Here is a 20380-nt window from a genome sequence, read left to right as displayed (position 1 = left end):
ATATATATATTATATATTTAGTATATTAAAAATAAGTGCCTATATGCATATAGAATTTTCTACTAACCTTTATTTCTAATGCTTCTGGTCATATTTGAACATATGTCATACAATTTTCCTTTTCTCAGAAGTGAAAAATTACTTTGGCTTTAATTTTCAATATGGATGGTTGAAATAAATCCTTATATGACACAAAGCAAAGATTTATCACTAGTGTCAAATATTAGAGATTATTCTATACACAGTGATTCAGAAACATCTCCATCCTGAGTCTCAGATTCAATAGGCCTTTCTTATTTTATGTAGCTTCTTAAAAACTAAGTATTTGAAATGATTTTACTGAGACTCAGTAATTGTCAAACATGAAAAGAGCATGTTTTTTTTTTTTTGCAATTCTTATAACATTCAGCAATCCTGGAATACTTGTTTTTAGTTCCCTGCACCTGACAGCTCTTCATCTTAGATGAACTTTGATTCCAAAGATCTATATTCCAGGTTGTTTTTTTTTTTTTTTTTTCATTCTACTTAGAAAAACCTACAAATCTCTTACACACTGAACTTACGGCCTTTCTGAAATTCTATCAATTCTAACAGCTGGAAACCTTTTTCTTATAAAAGTATGCTTTTTCCTGCAGGGTTCTGAAAAGTTTCCCAGCAACACTCATTAAGAAAGGCCACAGCTATAGATCAGCCTTGCTACATTTTCTTCGTAAAGTTTTTTTTTTTTTTAATGACAATTTTCTATTCAGTAGTGGAACTGCATATAATTATTCAAATAAAATAAAAGCTGTTGTAAAAGAATGTGGGGATGGCAAAAATACCCAAAGCAAATGAACTGCTATGACTTGAGACACATTGTTTTTCATTGTATTTGCTGACAATTACCATTAAGAAGGACCTTTGTGTGTGAGGCTAAGGGCAGATTTGGTCCATCTGCAGGGAGGTAATGTTCCTAAACTCTTATTAGGTTTGGTGTCAATGCATAATAAACAAAATAATACCATATTTCCTACATCAATGTATCATTAGAAATTGCTGTAAATATTCAGTTGCAATTGTGGATCTCTACTTTCTAATATCAGGACGCCAGAAATTTGTGTTGTGAATTATGAATAAAAATATAATTTGGAGTAGGATATTTATTTTAAAATGCAATTAAAATACTGAGAGGGAAAAAAATCATTGTTCACCAGGAAAGAATCCTTGGATCTAATGTTGTAAGGAAATAGAGATGGTTTCCATTCAACCTCCCTTGGCAGAGGATGACACTCCTCACTTTCTTCCTTAAGTGCCAAGCCTCCAGCCAGGGTATACACAAATACCCACTGTACTGTTAAGAAAATTGGTGTGGAAATAGGTTAGAAGACCCATCTAAGCCTTCATTTAATTGGTGACAGAGTTAGTATCTGAGATGAGGACTCTTTTTGTTGTGACAACTTGATTCTGAACTCATGTCTAGAGAGAAGTTCTAGAACTAAGAGAAAATAAATATGTTTATTTGTGCTCTTCAGTGAAGAATGACACTCTATTTTCCGGCAGTGCTCAAAGACACTCACATACACAGAGGCAATATTGCCTGTGTGTCTGAACTGTTGATGTCTGGACTGTAGGCCCTTGAAGGTTGGTGAAATATATAAAAGTATTTAGCTTCATCATATAGAAATGGACAAAAATCACTTTGCCCAAATGCTGTATTCATCCACTATGCATTAAAATAAGAAAATAAAGTTTCCAAAATCCTACTATTAATATGCTCATATCCTCTTTCCCAATATAAAATGGAGAATTACTTAGAAAAATCTATAACAGATTTTTTACCTCATATGCTTTCATACATAAACACATATATAATTTTATATAATAAAGACTTTATATCAACTGATCTATGTAAGATGTGTTTGATTATATAAATTTGAGCTAAACATAAGTACTTTTAAACTTCTGATTCAGTCCTCTATTGTTGCTAATCATAATTCTGTAGTCAAGAAAATATGTCTTGTTGTAACCTATGAGGAAAACCTACCCAGTTCAATGAGTTCTATTATTATCCTATTATTTTGTGATCTGAGACATCCATTTCCTTTCCATCTGAGTCCATAGTCATTACATGCATATCGTGTTTGCTGAATTTTATTCTAAGATGTTATTACAGGTAAAGATGATGGGGCACATGGATAACATTCTTATTTAAAAATTTAAAGTTAAAACTATCAGTTAACTGGAAACAGACACAGGAGTAAGTATTAAAGAAATACAGATGAGGGCGAGTGACACTGGCTTCAACGAGACTAATCACTTGTGACTTATTTGCTACACATTACTTAAAATTATCCCCCTTGTCAACCCAGCTTTTACTGAATCTAGGCTGCTTAGGAGTTGGGATTGTGCATTAATTTGTACTGCTCTGACTCACTTTCTTATTAAGCAAATTTGAAATGATATAATATTTTTAGCTTTACATCATTTCTCTTAATATCCTGTGCTTTTCTTCAGGAAGGTCAAAGAGTTTAGTTATCCTTATACCACTCTTGGGGCACATTCTTATCCTTATTTGGCACACAGTAATGCCGGGCTAAGTAGAAGACTTAGAGTACACCTAAGTGCATAGGGTACACCTACCCAGAAGATGTACTGACGGGCAAACTTCTTTTTTATCCACTTTTCCATTTTTGTTGCAAGCTTCAGTAGAGGTGGTTTTGATACATAAAGGTAGTTGATATTTTTAATGACTACATGATGTTTTTGTTTTGCTAGATACTGTAACATTAATGCTTTTTATAACCAACACAATTACCAACTTCTCACTTCTATATCATATAGATTCAATATACAGATGTTCCTTATGCTAAAAGTCCTTGTCACTGATTCTGTGAAAAAGACCTCAAAGTGTGATACTCTTCATGTCTCCTCTAATTTCCAAGAAAAAGTAAAAGTTATCCAGGATGGGATTTTAAAGGTATAAAGATCAGCTCCTATGCATCCATATTATTTTTTGATTTGGTGACTTGCTAGTTTCCCTTAATCCCCAGGAATCCCTTTGCTTTTCCTAGAAATCCCCCTAATAGCAAACATAGTTGTACTCCTTTTTAAATCATTTTCTAGAATACAATTTCATTTTTAAAAATGGAGCTTAAACATTTCCTTCTTTTTATACTGCTTACTGTAGAGATTTCATTCAAATTCTCCTCTTTCCCAGCAAATGGGCTCAGGAAGCTTAGCAAAGATCCTCTTCATAGCTGGACATGAGACTGGGGAAGGCATATAAATACACTCTAGCCATCTATAGTATGGAATAACAACGGTTTCAACAAATAGATAGGTCTGCCAACTAGCATGAAGAATACTGTCATCAGCTACCTTCAGGATATTATGAAGAAACTAGTTTTCCCTTGATGTGCATAGCTAAGCTCTTTTATCACCAAAAGAAATTACAAATGAATGTCCACTAGAGAATGTGAACTGAAAATACAGCTCTCTCACAAAATTAGGACTACTTCCTTTTGAGACACTAAGGCAAACTAGTCAAGTAAATCCTTAATATAATCCACAGACAAGAAACAATTATCAGCTTCTCCATCTGTTTAATGTATTTTTTCTAATTGTTTATAACTTTCTAGCTGTGGAAATAGGCTTGCAGTATTCTCTTTACTTCAGATAGCATTAAGAAAAATTCTTGCAATAAATAGCTAATGAATCCAAATGAGAATGCTGCAGTGGGTGCAGGGTGGAACAAAAACACATTTCAGAAATGAACCATTTTTAATTGAATAAAGAAAGACATTCACTAAGGTAAATCTGTGACATAATTATGTGATTTATAGCATAAGAATTTAATGCTCAAAGAAAATCCATCATTTTTTTCTTGGTGGTATGGAAAGTAAACGAGAAAATGAAATATAGAAGTAGTTATGCAGATGCTCTTGTCACCAATATAACCTCACAGGGGAAAACAGAAAACTTCTTTAAGAGTAAAACACAATTTATAGATCAGAGGATCATCTACAGTACTTGAACAAGCAAAAGAAGAATGCATGCTTTTATTTTGTTGGTAAAAAGAACTAGGTTCTAATAATAACAGGTAGGTAAATGTCTTGTTTTGTCTTTGGAATAACAAGATCCATTATGTTTGTATTCATAGGCAATGAGCATCTGATTTCAGACATTTGGTTGCTGAGCAGTTTAAAAATGGTCAGATACAGAATACCTCCTGTATTTCCCATTTTTTCATTAATTCAGTGAAACTTCAACATTAGTGGTTTCTCGGATGAATATTCACTAATGGGATCTAAAACTTGTTATCATTCACTGGGAATACATGAAAGGATGCTTGCTCGGCATACGTTCCAGTCCTTAAGCTCTTTGTATATTTTTCTTAATTTGAAAACTATTTTGTTCTATGGAAGAAGTGTGTCACTGACCTCTGCCTGCCCGGATGCTTATTCTTAACTCCCTACACACACTCTGAGTCCAGTCATAAAAGACATGCCTCTTGGATGCTAAAGAGAAAAGAGGTACTCATGAGCAATGTGTTTCAAGGGAAACAGTCTATCCCTTAGCTACTAGTGAACAAGCTCAAGAAACTTTAAGAAAAATAAAGTTAGTCTGTAATTGCATTGTGTGTTTTGATGCACTGGAATTTTATAGCATTCTGGATGGAAAATATTCTGATTTCAGAAGACATCATATATAAGAAGTAATCATGTACAAAATCAAAAAGATTAAGAAACTTAAAGTCAAGGAAAAGGAAGCCTTTGTTTTTATCAAAAAAAAAAAATTTAGAGCAGAAAATAGACCTTCTGTTGAGTCCTGGTTTCCCTTCAACTGTTCCACTGACCAGAGCCGTATAGCAGAGCTCCTAAACACTGGAACTTGTGATGCACCTTATTCTAGCATCTTTTTTCTAACTAATCACAATTCCTTAGTAACTTTTATTTTGTGTGGTCAATTCATGCCCACTGTCCATAAATAAATAATAATAGCTTTGAAATAATTATCAGCACTCAAAAATAATCTGAAGATATATACAATGCCAGAAAAAATGGACCATTTTTTTTGTAGAAATTGACAAGTTTATTTTAAATTTTATTGGAATATCCGATAGGAATTAGATCAGACAAATCTAGACAAAAGATCCAGATTACACAAAATAATCTTGAAAAAGATGGAACAAGTAGATTAAAACTCTATATCAGAGAAATAAGTGAATAGAGACCACAGTGCTAGCATAAAGATAAAATCATATATAGAGATCAACAAAATAAAATAGTCCCAGAAAAAGATATACACATACAGGTATTTGGCAAATAAATAAATCACAAACAGTTCGATGTTAAAGGAAAATGTTTTCAACATATGGTACTAGAAAAAGTTGAAAACCCATATGAAATAAAATAAACACAATTCCTACATCATGTCACATTCAAAAACTACTTTTATGTGAATTATACCTACATAAAAGCCAAGACTCAAAGGAATGCTTATCGAAAATAATATAAAAATAATATAAATGAATATTTCCATGACCTAGAGGAGAAAGAAAGATTACTTACAGAGAAGACACAGAACATAAATTCTAAATGTAAATATGACATATGACACACAGGAGATCATAAAATTTAAAACTTATTCAAAAAGAGATTACATTCTCTTACTCTGTGTGTGTCTGTCTCTCTGTCTCTCTGTCTCTCTCTCTCTCTGTCCCTCTCTCTCTCTGTCTCTCTCTCTCTCTCTCCCTTACACACACACAGAAGACTTTTATTCAAACAATCCATGTAACAAATGGAGGGTTAGGGAGATGACTCAGTGGGTAAAGTGTTTACTGCTTAAGCATGAGGACACCTGTTTGGATCCCAGCACCCACGTAAAAGCTGGCTGTATCTGTGGCATATATAACTTAGACCCTTTGTGAGTGAAGACAAGCAGATTCCCAGGGCTTGCTGGGCATCTTGCCTGACTGGAATGGCGAACTTCAGGTTCAGTGAGACACCTTGTCTCAAAAAATTAAGGTGGAGTGATATAGAGGTAGAGTCCTGACATTGCCATCTGGCTGTAAAGATCCATTCATAGTTGAGCATACCTTAAACACAAAGGTGCACACATGCACATATGCCCCACATGCACAATTTCAAAAAACAAAGGAAACAATTGGGCAAGAAACCACAACAGAGAATGTAAAGTGTTCAGTGATTATATGGTAAGGTACTAAACCTCACGTGGAACACTGAGGCTAGTAGAAATTGCTAATCAGAAGACCACAGTGGAAAGAGTTCAGTGGTTTGTGTCTATATGGTTTAATTTTGAAAAACTTTTGTCTGTCTTTAAATGCAGTATTTCTACTTCTAGATATTCAACCCAAGAAATGAATAAAATATCCATATTTAGACTTCTATGGTAACTCTAGAGGTTTTATTGATAATAATAATAAAAAAAAAAAAGACTTGGCTCAAACCAAACAAAAACTCCAGCATACTGGGGAAATGGTCAGGAGGCCCCAACTATAGCCAAGAAATTATTGGCAGCTGATCACTGCTGGCTGAGGGAGAGTTGGTCTTCTTTAAGTAAGGATTATGGGAGGTACAGATAGGGGAATCTAAATATGATTAAAATGCATTGTATGAAATGTACAAAAATTCAATAAAAATATATATCAAAAACATCTTGGTGAATTTAAAAGAAGAGCACATGAACTTGGGAGGGAAAAGTGGTAGTGTCTGGGAATAGTGGTGGAATTGGAGGGATGGAATGATGGGTGAATTTGATCAAAACACATTACATCCATATATGAAATTCTCAAACAAAATTTTTTAAAGATTAAAGCATTCTAAATATCTATCAATTGGACACAGAAGAACAAACTTTGATGCTGTAACACAATATAATACCTGTAAATATAAAATAATTAACTATTATTACCCAGAAATATGCTTGCACCTCTAAAAAAATTTAATAAAAAGTGGCAGAGCGAAACAGCAGTCATCGTATGAAATCATTTATGTGAAATGCTGAAACGAACAAAACCAACATGAAGACAGAGATCACATCCCTGGCTGCTTAAAGAGAACCAAGACTGACTGGAAGGGATAAGCAAGAACTTCCTAAGGTGCTGGGATGCTCCGTTTGTTGATTATGGTCTTGATTATCCAGTAGATGTTGCTCAAAACTCATGACATTATTCCCTGGTGTCTCCCAGGTGACTAATTCCTCCAAGGGGCAGGGCCTGCCGTGAAGGAGGGACTACCGAGGGGCTGCGGGGACCCATCTTGGAATGGAAGCGAGCCTTGGGTAGCGTGTGGTGCGGAGAATGAGCCGCAGCAGCTGCCAGGCGTACTCAAAGACAGAATAGCCTGTCAGAATGGACCTGGGCGAGACCGCTGGCCCCTGAGGCATGAGCGAATGCTAGAGATGACTACGGGCATGGGGCGGGAGTGGTCTGATAAACTGGGCTCTGCCGCTGGAGGCGCTGTCGGAGCAAAATGGTGTGGAGCTAGGCACCTGGTGCTGACGGCAATAATAAATACACCTAAAGATATGTTATATGAGACCCTGAGAGAACTCTGGTGACAACTGACATTTCACTATTTGTAAATTTTGTCTCAGTTATAAATGACACAAACTCTCAGTTACAAAATGACTAGGTTCCAGAGAGCTAATGTACAACACAGCACCTATAGCTCATGATAATGCACTGCATTCTTGAAATTCGCTAATGGTATAAATTATATATGTTCTTAAAGCAAAAAATAAATAAAGCAAATTTGTGAGATGATAGATCTGTTAACTTTGGAAATCATCACGCAAGGGCTATTTATAACTAAATGCTATGCAACACCCACGAGATACATAAAGTTCTTATTTCTCAATCAAACCTCTATAAGAAAGGCTAATTGTGATCCAGATGCTATCCTAAGCACAATCCTACTTGATCTTCAGAACACTTTCTCTTCAATTCTAGCTTGCAATATAATAACTGAAGCTGGGACATTTCCTTCACTTATTTCAGAACATTTAATGAGTGCATGCTGTTTCAAGAACCTTGCTATGCAAGAGAAATGCAGACCAAATCAGACATCTTTTCCCTTAAAAACTTAAGTAAGGGGACTGGAGCAATGGTTCAACTGTTTAAAGAACATGCTGTTCTTGCAGTTTAATTCCCAGCAGAAAATCCAGCGGCTCTTGACCACCTGCAACTGCTGTAGAGAATTCAAAACCCTCTTTTTGGACACCTGTAGTCATATGCACAATAATCCTCCCACCTCACACACATTCATACACATAATTAAAAATAACTACTTTAATAAGAATACCAGTACACATTCAATGACTATGAACAGAAAAGAATACAACCCGGTTTTTAATGTGATGGAAAGGCCATTTTCATGCTTTGGTTTTGGTGAAGTGAGTTTTTAAGAATAAATTTTCTGAGAAAACTGGATTTCATTTACAAGTTAAACAGGTTAGTCTAAGAACAGAAGAAGGCTGGTGTAGAGGAAGTATCTGGGAACGTCAGGCAGTGGAAGGGCTGTGTGCTGGGCAGAGTGCTGGATTGGGAATCTTTGAAAGTGACTGTTGGTAACTGTATTCAATAAGCCCAATCCAAGAATACAGCCACCTGACTTCTTGGCCACCTCCACAGTCTTTCTCATGGAAAGCCAGAGTGGCAGGAGCAGCTCAAAGGAAAAGTGAGGAGGATGAGGTAGTGAGGTGGGAGACCATAGAAGCCAATCAATCTATGTGGAGCTTGAGGGCCATGTTACAGGTTTTGGATTTCATGCTGAGTGTAACAGACACTTCACTTATTCTAACTGAGGGTTTAGAGCCGACAAGCATAATGACTTACAATGTAAAAAGACCCCTGGGCTGGTTGTAGGGAACAAACAGTTAAGTAACCAGACAATGGCTCATGGCCAGTAAGAAGCAGAGCTTAAACACTTTTCAGTTAGTTGATGAAGGTTCCATTTCATCTGCAACCAGTTGTGTCCACCTTGCAGCACCAATCAATTCTTGTTACTGTGGCTATGACCTAGCATTGTAATGTCATGAGAGACCCTGGGTCAGAACTGTTTGGCTAGATCATTCCTAAATTTCTGACTTGGAAAGTAAAGAGTATAAATATTCATTGTTTTTAAAAGCCATTATATTTTAAAGTAATTTCTTAGGTAGCAACATTTAACTAAGTACACATTATAACTTTCATTCCAAAGGATAAAGGATACTGTTCTTCAGACAAAGAATTCATTTCTCAGTTTTATTTTGCAAGTTGGGAAATAAGTCCCAGAAGATTCAAAAGAGAGAAAAGCCCTCTGTTATGTCCAACAGAAAGAAAACAAACAAAAATAAATATCTAAGTGAAAAGGAAACAAAAATAAAGAACTAAATGTGTAGGTTGCAGAAGCAATACGCATAATTCTTATCCATTAAGAAAGATTAAAATAGAAATGGAATTTAATACTCAATGAGAATTTTAAATATTTACAAATCACATTCATTTGAAAGGTCTGTAGTCCTACTGTATATATATGCTGACACATCTTCTAGCAGGGACACTCTGTAGTGACATAGAAATGAAGCCTATTGTAGTTCGACAGCACACTTTGGCTCACATTATGCACATTAGTGAAATGAAATTCTGTTTGCATTTCTAATGTTAGCACTAATCATTTCCTCTTTATGTTACAGTTGAATTTTTACCCTTTGATTCAGTTTAACAGTCTAGAGTAAGTACAAATATTGCAATTTACTCATTTTTGAATTTCATACATATTCAATTTCTTAGTTAAGCATTAACTTTAGCTCAGTCCTGAGCCTACCTCTTTCTTTAAGGAATTTGATTTAGAATGAACTGAATAGCCATCACAAAAGAAGTGCAAAAGCAGACGTTAATCTTCCAATTCAAGTGTACTTATTTTTTCCTGATTATACTCCTTAGTTCTTAGGCTTGCTGTAGCAATGTTTATGATCTAATATACATAATAACATCCAACTTTTAGTTAGAGGGAGAGGTAGGAAGGCAAAAGAGGACTCTATGGGGGAATGGAATGGAGCTTAACTGCACTCTTTTACTCTATTTTCTGTTTTGATGTTACTTTTCTGCTAAAATTGTCAGATGAGAGACTTTTTCTAATAAAAGACTTAACGTTTCCTGCTCTACTTTAAGAAGTTTTCTTCTTAAAGAGAACAAGCTTTCTTGTAACATATATTGGACATTTGTTAGGTACTTTTTAGCTTCTTCAATTTATAAAACACCCTGCTTGTTTGTGAGTGATTTGATTCAAGTTTTTGTTTTTTTATATACTGCCAAGCAAAACTCACTACAAGTGAAGAAATTCTGTGTTTAGTTCTTTCTATGAAAGAGACATTCAAAGTGGTTTGCACTCTTTTTATCTCTGCAGAACCCTTTTCTTATATTGCCAAAGGTCCCCTGTTCCAGTTCCGCAGGCTACAGAGGCTAAATCTTAAGTAGATATTTCAGAACTAGAGGTCATTTGTACATAAAAGCATCAGCCTAAAAATAGGCTGGTTTTAGCCTCCATTGTAGTTCTTCTGTTTGTATGTACACTAAGACTTTTAGAAAACTCCAGATTGTCCAAGGTTGCCAAACACTGACTTCAGATCCAAATCTAGCACTTTAAAGACTCTGCTTAATGAAGGTGTCTACTTTAGAGCCACTTCAGGACAGTTTAGTAGATTCAGTAAAGGTTGAAGCAACCAGCAAAGCCTAGAATATTTACCAGATGTCCCTTTACCCCAAGTGTGTCAATCTCTCATACAAGTTCTGAAGCACTGGTGTAAAGAGTACTGACCTATTCCTCACAATACCTCAATGTCTTCTTGATATACATTTTATTTTGGTCAAAGAGGTTTAATGAAAACCTCATCAGCATATTGGACCACTGAAAAATCTATTGTAAGTGGTGGAGTTGCAGAGTCTTACCTAACCTGGGTCCAAACCCCAGCAATGAAAGAGAAAAAATGTTTTTATTATTTCTATGCTACCTCACAGGCCTTTCAGATCCTTTGTACTTGTATCTGCTTTCTGTGGTTTTATTTAGCACATCAATATTTTATAGAACATTAAGAGTTCTAATAATCAGCTATACTGAGGCATGTTTTTGGTTGACATAGTCAGTTCATATTATGTACGTAGAGGAAAAAGGTAAAAAAAAATCATATAGAAGAATTTTATTATTTTTCAATTTTTTTTATTCATTACCACCTAGAAAACCAGAAAATTTTCAACTTTTTTAAAGTTCCTATAGAACCACTAAGCATCTCAAACCACTAAGCGTATATTTCTGATACCCATATCAAGCAAAAAATTCAATTTAACTCAGCCATCTTCCATCAAAATGGAGTCTCAAAAGTATCCAGCATGTCTCCAGTGCTTCCCTCAACTCCCTGATCTCCTCACAGAACAAAAAAACAATATCAACAAAAATTAACAGGGGTGTAAGTTATCCCAAGTAAGGTTTCCAGTGTGGAAGTGGCTGTGCTTTCATTATTTTAGACTCTCATTAATAGAGCCATAAATTCATTTATTCATGCAATGTTATTGATTTTATGTCATGTATAAAACAATATTGGTATTAGTAGTTTTAAAGTCTAGAAGTAGAAGGTATTACTCTTGAGACTCACATGGCCAACTAGCATCAGTAAATAAAGCTATAAAAGAATGTAATTGAATTATAACTAGAGATGTGATACAAACCATGTGCTATGAAGGCAGGAGTAAGTGTTGAAGAAAGTTTATTAAGATCTTTTGTCTAAGCCATTTCCTAAACTATGGGGCCTACTGGAAAGCAAACTTGGGGTCTCTAAAGGGAGAAGAAAGGGGAGGACAAAATGGAAATCTTATTGTGCACCAGAAATCCTGCTAGAGGCCTTACCAGCTTTGAGGGAGATTATTTTCATAAACCATCTACCCAGAAAGACTACCTTTTACAATTTCCACAAAGTCTACTCATAGCCCAGAAGTAACCCTAAGTGCATCAGAGTTCATCTCCTGAGCTCTGTAGATCTTTGGAGAGTTTTAAGCAGAGGATGACAATATCAGGTGCTTGTGTTTTCAGTAAGTTAAGAACACTCCCATGGCAAAGCAGAAGACTAAGTTGCTACAAATAAAAGCTAAAAAGAGCAGACAGAGGGAGGAACAGAATCTGGTACTCCAATTAAGATGTTGTGAGGATAGATCTATTATAGGAATAAGGGTAATGGAGGAGGAGCAGAGACTGGCCAAGACAAAGAATCTTTGCACTGCACAGCTGCCTAAGGACAGGCCGATTGGAATCAGAGTAGGCATGATACTATTATCTGCAGCTGCCTGCACACTGGGCTGACGTCCGCTGAGTCAGTGCTCACTCCTTGACAGTTTTGCCTAGTTTTGATGATGGAATTAGGAATGCTCACTGAGTGTTGAAATTAGTTTTCTTTTTCCTCAAAATTAGTTTGTTCCCGACATCTCCTCATTTCAGTAACTCCTCTCTGTCAAACAATTCTGCTTTCATCTCCTTAACTTGTCTGGAACCTACACATCTGATTTTTTTTTTTCTTTTTGTGGCTTGGGCTCTTTGTAGAAAACTAAACATAACCAAGAAATCAGGTGGTTGCAGTGGGATTAGAAAGCCTTTGACATGCCAGAAAAGGACAAAATACTTCTTCAATGCCAAGAGCCTAGAAAGTTATAAAACTAGCAAACCACTCTATTTGATTTGATAAAGTTCTGAGGAATTTACAGGAATCTTAGAAGAAGTAATAAAATGACTCAAAATGAATTCAAATGAATCACAGAGAAGCTTATTACATTCAAATCCCTTTGCAAAAATCATAGCCAATCAGCAAATTCGATTTTAATAAATCTAAATAAGAGGCTTTAACTTCAGCCATTAGACTCATACATATATTTGAGAGATGATAATCATATATTTGTGAAATTATTGGTAGGATTTGCCTTATAGGATAAAAAGTTATAAATAGGCATATCTATTTTAAGGTTGTAAACATGATTTCACATGACTTATCACAGAAAATGATCCACATTTGTTAGGTTTTAGAGCCTCTTTAACTAACATCTAAGAACTAGGTCACCATCACAGCATATCATCAATCACTTCAAGGTTAGAGAAAATGTGTCCCAAGGAAATACATCCTTATCATATTATCTGAGATACTATCTAGAGCGGAAGACTCTAATCCTTTGTAAAACTAACTAAAGCTATTAACTTTATAGACCCAAGTGATGAGTTCATATATATTCACTATGTGTTAGCTATCTTTGTATCACTGTGACAAAATCCCTGATGTAAGCATTATAAGAAAGGAAAGAATTATTTTAATTCCTGGTTTCAGAGGTTTCAAACCTTAGTCCTTGGCTTCATGTTTCTGGGCCTGATGTAGAATATCATGAGCTTTTTGCCTCTTGTCAGAGTAAAAAAGTAACAGAAAGGGGTCAGAGAAAGATACAGCCTCCAAACATATGCCCGCAGTGACTCATGTCCTCTATCCCAGCCCATGCTCCCACAGTTCTCTTACTTTTCCAAACCCAGTCAAACTTTGAATCTATCAATGAATTAAACCATCCATTAGTTTAGAGCCCTCACAATCTAATCATCCCCGGAAATGCACTCACAGACACACTCCGCAGGGTGCATTACTAATGTACTTGTTTTTCAGTTCATTCAAGGTAGCCAAGATTATCACACTTTATTTATTAATCTAATAAACATTTTATATACTTACTATGTATGGAGTACCTCTTGGCATTGAATTCAATAATGACTATAATTCCTAACCCAAGAAGTATATAGACTGGCTGGAAATAGATAATATCATGTAAGATGGTAGGTATGCACTGGAGATCATGGATTCCAAAGCATAAACACACAAGTAAAGACAGAGGACAGTTTCTCAGAAGGATAAAAGAGTGATCAGAGTGTCAGAGAATAAATGTGAGCCAGGTGAAGACTTCTATAGAGCTAGATGGCATTGTGATGGATGAACAACGTGCTAGGATGAAGCATCCCACGGAGCAAGCAGCTATCAATTAATTTTGATGAACTGTAAACACTTAGGTGTTACAGGTATAATAAAATAAAGCCCAATAAAATAGATTTAGGATGGAAGGGTCAGTACAGTCATGATTAAGATCGGTAGTTTCTCAATTTTTATAAGCTGCAAAACTCTTTCTTTAATAAAATTTATTCTTGAGTTCTAATATATTATTACAAGAAAAGCAATGAATAAAAATCTCCATAGATTAAAATCCATTCCATTCCGTTCATATAATCATACTAAGGAAATCACTTCTGTAGCAGATGATACGCAGGGAATGTTCACACAGGGGCATGGAGCCATCGGATTTCAATTCTAATGCTATCACTTAAGCCACAGAGCAGAGTGTGTTTGGTGACGCTGGAAGCAGAAATTCTTACTTGTGAAGATGATAAGTATTCCAAAGAGGTAAGACTGAGTTGGAGACATGTTTGAAGATTCGACTGGCACAGGTAGATGATTGATTAGACTTGTGCCGAGAAGAAAGAGAAACAAAGGATAACTTTCAAAGTTCTCTGTAGGTTAGAGACTATACAAAGCATTGGACTTTGAGAAAATATATCAGTGTGGAATGTAGACATAGTGAACCTAGTATGGATTAGGAAATTGGAGAAGAGGAAATTTGAAGCTCAAAAGAGGACAAAATCAGATGCATATTTGACAGTCTCATCACCTCCATAAACACAGCAAATGTTTAAGGGATACTTACTAAGCACTGGGCTCTGGGTTCACAAATGTAACTTTGACATGAAGCTAAGGTGGAGAGACTGTATCATGACACAGATCATATAACTGGAATTGGGACATTTAGTATGCTTAAGTCATCTGGCTAGTGATGCTCTGAACTGTCTTCACATGAGACATATACGTCTCCCAGAAATAATGCAGAGAAGGATCTCAAGGGCAGATATTCTATTTTTGTGCCTCTCAAAGGCACAGTATGGGTTAACCAGAAGGCAAATACTCAGTATCCTACTTTAAAGCTGAAAACACATGGGCAGCCAGAGGCCAGGCATCTAAGTGAATGCATAATGAAGATAAATCTATGGCCAAAGAAAGTCATGTGTGAGCTAGGAGAAACAAAGAAGACTTGATACGACCCGATAGAATTTCATTTATAAAGAACGCAATTTTGACCAAAGAAAAACATCTTCTATTGTTCAGTCTTAGAGTTTGTTCCATCTTTACTAAATGCCCATTAAAAACCATAGAATAAAAGAACATTGTGTTTAGAAAAATAAGATAAACACAGATAATATAAGACAACTTGGCAGAGTATGTGATTGGTTTTTTTTTTTTTTTTTTTTTTTTTTTTTTTTTGGTCTTTCTGAGACAAGGTCTCTCTGTAGCCCCAACTGGCCTGGAGCTCACTATGTCACTATGTAGATGAGGTTGGCTTCAGTCTCACAGAGATCTTCCTGCTTCTGTCTTCCCAAGTGCTGGGATTAAAGGCATGAACGTCCATGCCTTGCTTGAGTATGTGATTTATACAAAATACTCCAAGACAGAATTTTACTGTTTTTCACAGGATTAACTTAAAAGACAAAGCTAATTATGTGATTCAATAAATCATTAGATCAAAAAAAAAAACTCATGACATCAAATTTGCCTACGTATTATTAAGGAAATATCTATGCATGCCAAATAGTTTAGAAGTTTCCCTTTACCTGCCAATGAAGACTTTTTCTTAATACCTTGTCTTGTACAGCTTAAAGTAGTATCTAATGTTTACCTCTTATATTTGACTATTATTCAAAGAATTACTCTTTCATGCTGAATAGAATCATGTAAGCTTATTTTATTATACTTTGGCATTTTCCATATGATATAATATTAGTTAATGTAATCTTTAATCAAAGAGTAGTACAGAAATTCACAAGTCATGATGATCAACTGGCCCTAGACTAATGTAATTTCTTACTATGTGCAAAATATGCATCCTTATATTCACAGACAAGTATCGTAGTCACCAGTCACCAAAGAAGCGTCTTTTGCACCAGTTGGAGACTATTGCAGAGTATTACAACTGATCATACACAGACACTGTCTGTGAATTGCCCAAGCCTAAGTGGCAACGTCTATACCTAAGGCTCACGGAACATAGAACAAAGGGTAGAGAGAACACTAATGAATCTCTCAGCTCTCATTAATAAATCTCTCACATGTAACGGAGAGCCAGGAACACAAAAGGTCACAAATGGCCAAAGCATAGACAGTAGGAGTCAAAAATTCTTATTCGAAGTCTTTCTGATCTGGTTGCATCTACATGTAATCAACATATAACCCTTTATCAAACTAAATGCAAAAGATTGGAGAAAGGGCACAGTTTTAACTCCAATAATTCTGTGTTACACATTAAATTAGGAGAATTTCTTTGCTGATTGATTGCTTCAGACTAAGGACCACAGAGTCTTCCTCAAAAAGGGTTAATATGGCCACCTCTAGTGGATGTTACATCCAATGTGTGGCCAAAGTATCTAAAAGAAAAAATATTAAGGTTTTCACTGAGCTTACAGGAAAAGTTTTGTTCCTAATTTGTTAATGTCCTTGTCTAATAAATATATAAATGTGTGAAAAAATTTGGACTTAGGTTTGCTTTCATAACACAGTATGAAAGTTGTGGATCAGAAGATAGCTCTGAATACATTGAACTTTTTGGGTATTTGCCATTACTTAATCAGCAACAACAAAAAGGGTTTTTCCCTACTTCGATCCTTCACTTGAGTGCTGTAAAATATTTAGAGTGTCACAATACCTGAATGACTTTTGTATACAAACAAAAAAAAATGGGGAGATTAAGAAAACCATTATACAAATTAATCTCATTTAAAATATTCCTTATTTTTTGCAAAATATCAGCATCAAAAAGAGTGTATAAAGCTCCAGAAAATATATTAAATTACTTTAAGGCATACTTTTGACCAATAAGTTTGAGTGAAACATGAATATCCTGGTTGGAGTTTTAAACGGATAAAGAGATCAAGGGCAACTTTATGAGAAAAGCTCAAAATACAATAAAGCAAGTTATAATTAAATTTCACAATAGCGTTAAGAGATAAGAAAGCACAGTCCAGTCCTTATTTTGTTGCCAGAAAATAAATTTATAGTTTAAATATTTGAATATATTCAAATCTTTCACAGTGAATTACATTGTCTTGTTTCTATCCCAGTTCAAAAGCAAGCAGAGAAAGCAGTGGGATAATCAGGCCACTACATTAAAGTAGAAACTCAGGAAAGACACCAGTTCAGTGTGATTCTGGACACCAGCATGCAAATGACAGTTTTCATACAAAGTAGACAAGATAGCAAGACCAAACAATTTGCTCATCAAGAATCTTTCTCAGATATTTCCATTTTTCAAGTGGATAATACTAATGTGCCAGTGAAAACTTGTAAGGAAAGTCAAAGATAGGAATGAAACCAATTCCAACACATCTACAGTAGCTAAGACGTCCTACTACAACCCAGATAAAATACCGTTGCCACCAATCAAGACTCTTGCTAATATTTCCTTGCAGTTTATATAGTTTATATTTATATGGTTGATATCCATTTTTTCATCTTTCCTATGGAAATCATTATTTTCAAACACAGTAAAATGAGCATGAATGTAAACTTTCACGAATCAAACCACATAAAATAAAATAGAACAATTAAATTAAATTAAATACATGTATCAGACATAATTACCTCCACTAGGAAATTTGATATTGTTAATGATGACTTAGAATACAATTCCAGGTTTTTTCCATTTTTATCTTCTAGTCAATATAATAGAAATTGTCCTAAACTTGCAAGAAAATCTTTGCAAGACTAATAGCACAAAATTAATATAGAAAAAGAGAAAACCACTAAATCGCTACCACCTACTATCTCCTCCTCCCTATGAGCATCAATATCTAGCAGCAAAAATTAGCATAGTCAATCTGGAACAAGCCCACTGGCTCTAACACCACATGGAATCTAGTCTGTAGTTAGCTTCCTGGGGAGAGAACAAACCATAAAAAGTTTTCTCTTTTTTAAAAATCAACACATACCAGTCATTTCTCACGACCAGAAATGAAAAGCAAAATAAGACTTGTCTTGTCCTGTCTTTGATATTTATAATATTTGAAGATATTAAAAATACACTGTTAGTTGAAAAATGAGGACACCAAAAACTGGCCAAGGCCAAAACGATCACACAGAATGCATGCTTTTTCTTTTTTTCTTGTTTTAATCGGTCTAATTTCTGAATACTACTAACATTTTGAACCACACAACATGACACTAGAAATGTCAGAAGTCCAAAGGAAAGGCATTATGCACATAAAATATGTACCAAATCTGAAGACTTGAGATGGCAAAATATTATACGAGTAATTTTATATTAATTATATAGTGCAATGTTAATGTTACAAATATACTGAGTTAAGCATAATGCAGTAGAAGTAATTTCAATTATTCATTTTTACTTTGTTTAAATGTAAATTGCACAATTGATTTGCACCTGTGTTTTGCAATGCTTTTCTATTGGTCCATAATAATTTCGACCATAACAATTATAATGTAGAGTAAATCTTGTAGATTCTACTCTTAAGTTGCAAAACTTTGTCACACAGCATGAAATGACTTAAAAACCTTATTTCCTACTGCCATATACATACTCCATGGGTATTTCGAGTAGAAAAAGTGAGAGGACATAAATATTTTATTTAAAAAAAATCTTAAAAGTGGACTCAAGCCGATACTGAATTTTTTCCCTATTTCCTGGACTCAGTTTATAATTCTGGTGTAAGAGGGAAGCACTTCTTTTCTGGGTAGAAGTTCCAGGAGAGCCAATTAAGGAACAGAGATTAGGTACTAAGTATGAGGACAATAATCTGAAGAGCAGCCCAAAGGGAGAAGAGAAAAGGGAAGGGTGATATAGTGACTAATCACTGAGGCCTAACAGTCTCCCTTCTTTCTTGCTTCTTTACTTCCTTCCATTCTTCCCTCCTACTTCCTCCTAGGCTCCTTCCTTTGCCAGCTGAGAATCATGTCTCCTCATGTTTTCATCTGCAGATAATTTTGTGCCTTGTTCTCCCTGTCTATTCTAATCAGTATCTTGCTCACCTTTGGTTCTTTATCACTGTGTTTTCCATTTTGCTATCTAATTTTTCTTTGAATTTTTCATTAAATGTTCATAAGATGGATTTATAATGTATTTTAATAAAACTTCTATCTTTTTAAGAAGAAAAATAAACAAGAAGAAAATAGATTAACAACGTTAAAGCACATGAAAGTGCTTTTAACTTCTGCATTGCTGTCTAGTGAGTTGTTGTTTTACATTTGTTTTAAGGAGTACTGTCCTTACCATGTAGCCATCCTCGCCTAGGGAAAGGTGGTTAAAAAAATAAAACAAAACAAAAACCATGTACCTCTCAGGCCCCATCCAGATACTTTGGGTAGGAATTACAAGTCTTAGGGGTATAAACTAGCAAGGTAAGCAGACTACCCATAATCTTGATCTTTAATACCTGTTTTATGAATATCTATTGAAGAATATTCTGAAAGATGCATTCGAATTTTTAAAATGACAGATTATAAAGGAGATCTTTAGCTATGTGTGTTGGTATTTGAAATGAAAGGTGTTGAAAAAAGAATAGCTCTAACAATGAGGGTGGTCTGAATTCATTTGATATTTCTATTATGGATTCCTTGAAAAAAAATTCAGTATATATTAGTAAAGAAAGTCATTTCTGGAAAAAGCATGGACATTCAACCCTTATAAATTGGTTGATTTATATAAATGGGACACAGTTTCACATTCTGGTAAAATGTGACTAGGCAGTAAAATAACTTCAATGTTAGTTTAGTATCAGAAGACTCTTGGTAAAGAAATGTTTTGAAAAGTCAAAAACTTAGATTCAGAGTGTTTTCTTCCTATAATTCTGTGATTTCAGAGCTATTTTTTTCAAAATAAGGTTATAGTTGTACATAAAGTATAGCTTCTTTTTAGGATTAGTGTGATGATAGGTTAGACCAAATCATAGGCACTGTATTTGATTCCAATTGAACTATATTACAATTTAGATAATAAATTAAATCTATAGCAAGGCACTTAACACAGAGCTTTGATGTAATTTTTAAACATGCATCTTGATTATTATGCATTCTATAACATGCAATACTTTAATCCAATGAAAAATTACTATAATAGGCAATACATTTATTCAGAAACAAATAGAAATAAAAATATTTTTTCAGAAGTTTTTTAAGAATAAGTATCTAGATCATCAATAGTCAACTATGTGATGAAACAAATGCACAAATAGACTTGCAAGGTATAACAGTCATACCTTATTGTGTGTTTGAG

General features: G+C 34.7%; 1 protein-coding gene across 1 annotated transcript in view; it reads right to left on the bottom strand.

The window, feature by feature from the left end:
• Adgrb3 (adhesion G protein-coupled receptor B3) overlaps positions 1 to 20380 on the bottom strand; it is a gene marked incomplete in the record, with an annotated part of 857756 nt that overhangs the window by 145640 nt on the left and 691736 nt on the right.

This window comes from Nannospalax galili, unplaced genomic scaffold, assembly GCF_000622305.1.
Source record: "Nannospalax galili isolate Female #2095 unplaced genomic scaffold, S.galili_v1.0 scaffold206, whole genome shotgun sequence".
Lineage (NCBI taxonomy): Eukaryota > Metazoa > Chordata > Mammalia > Rodentia > Spalacidae > Nannospalax > Nannospalax galili.
The sequence above is the reverse complement of the archived record's forward strand: the minus strand, read 5'-3'. Positions and strand labels throughout refer to the sequence as shown.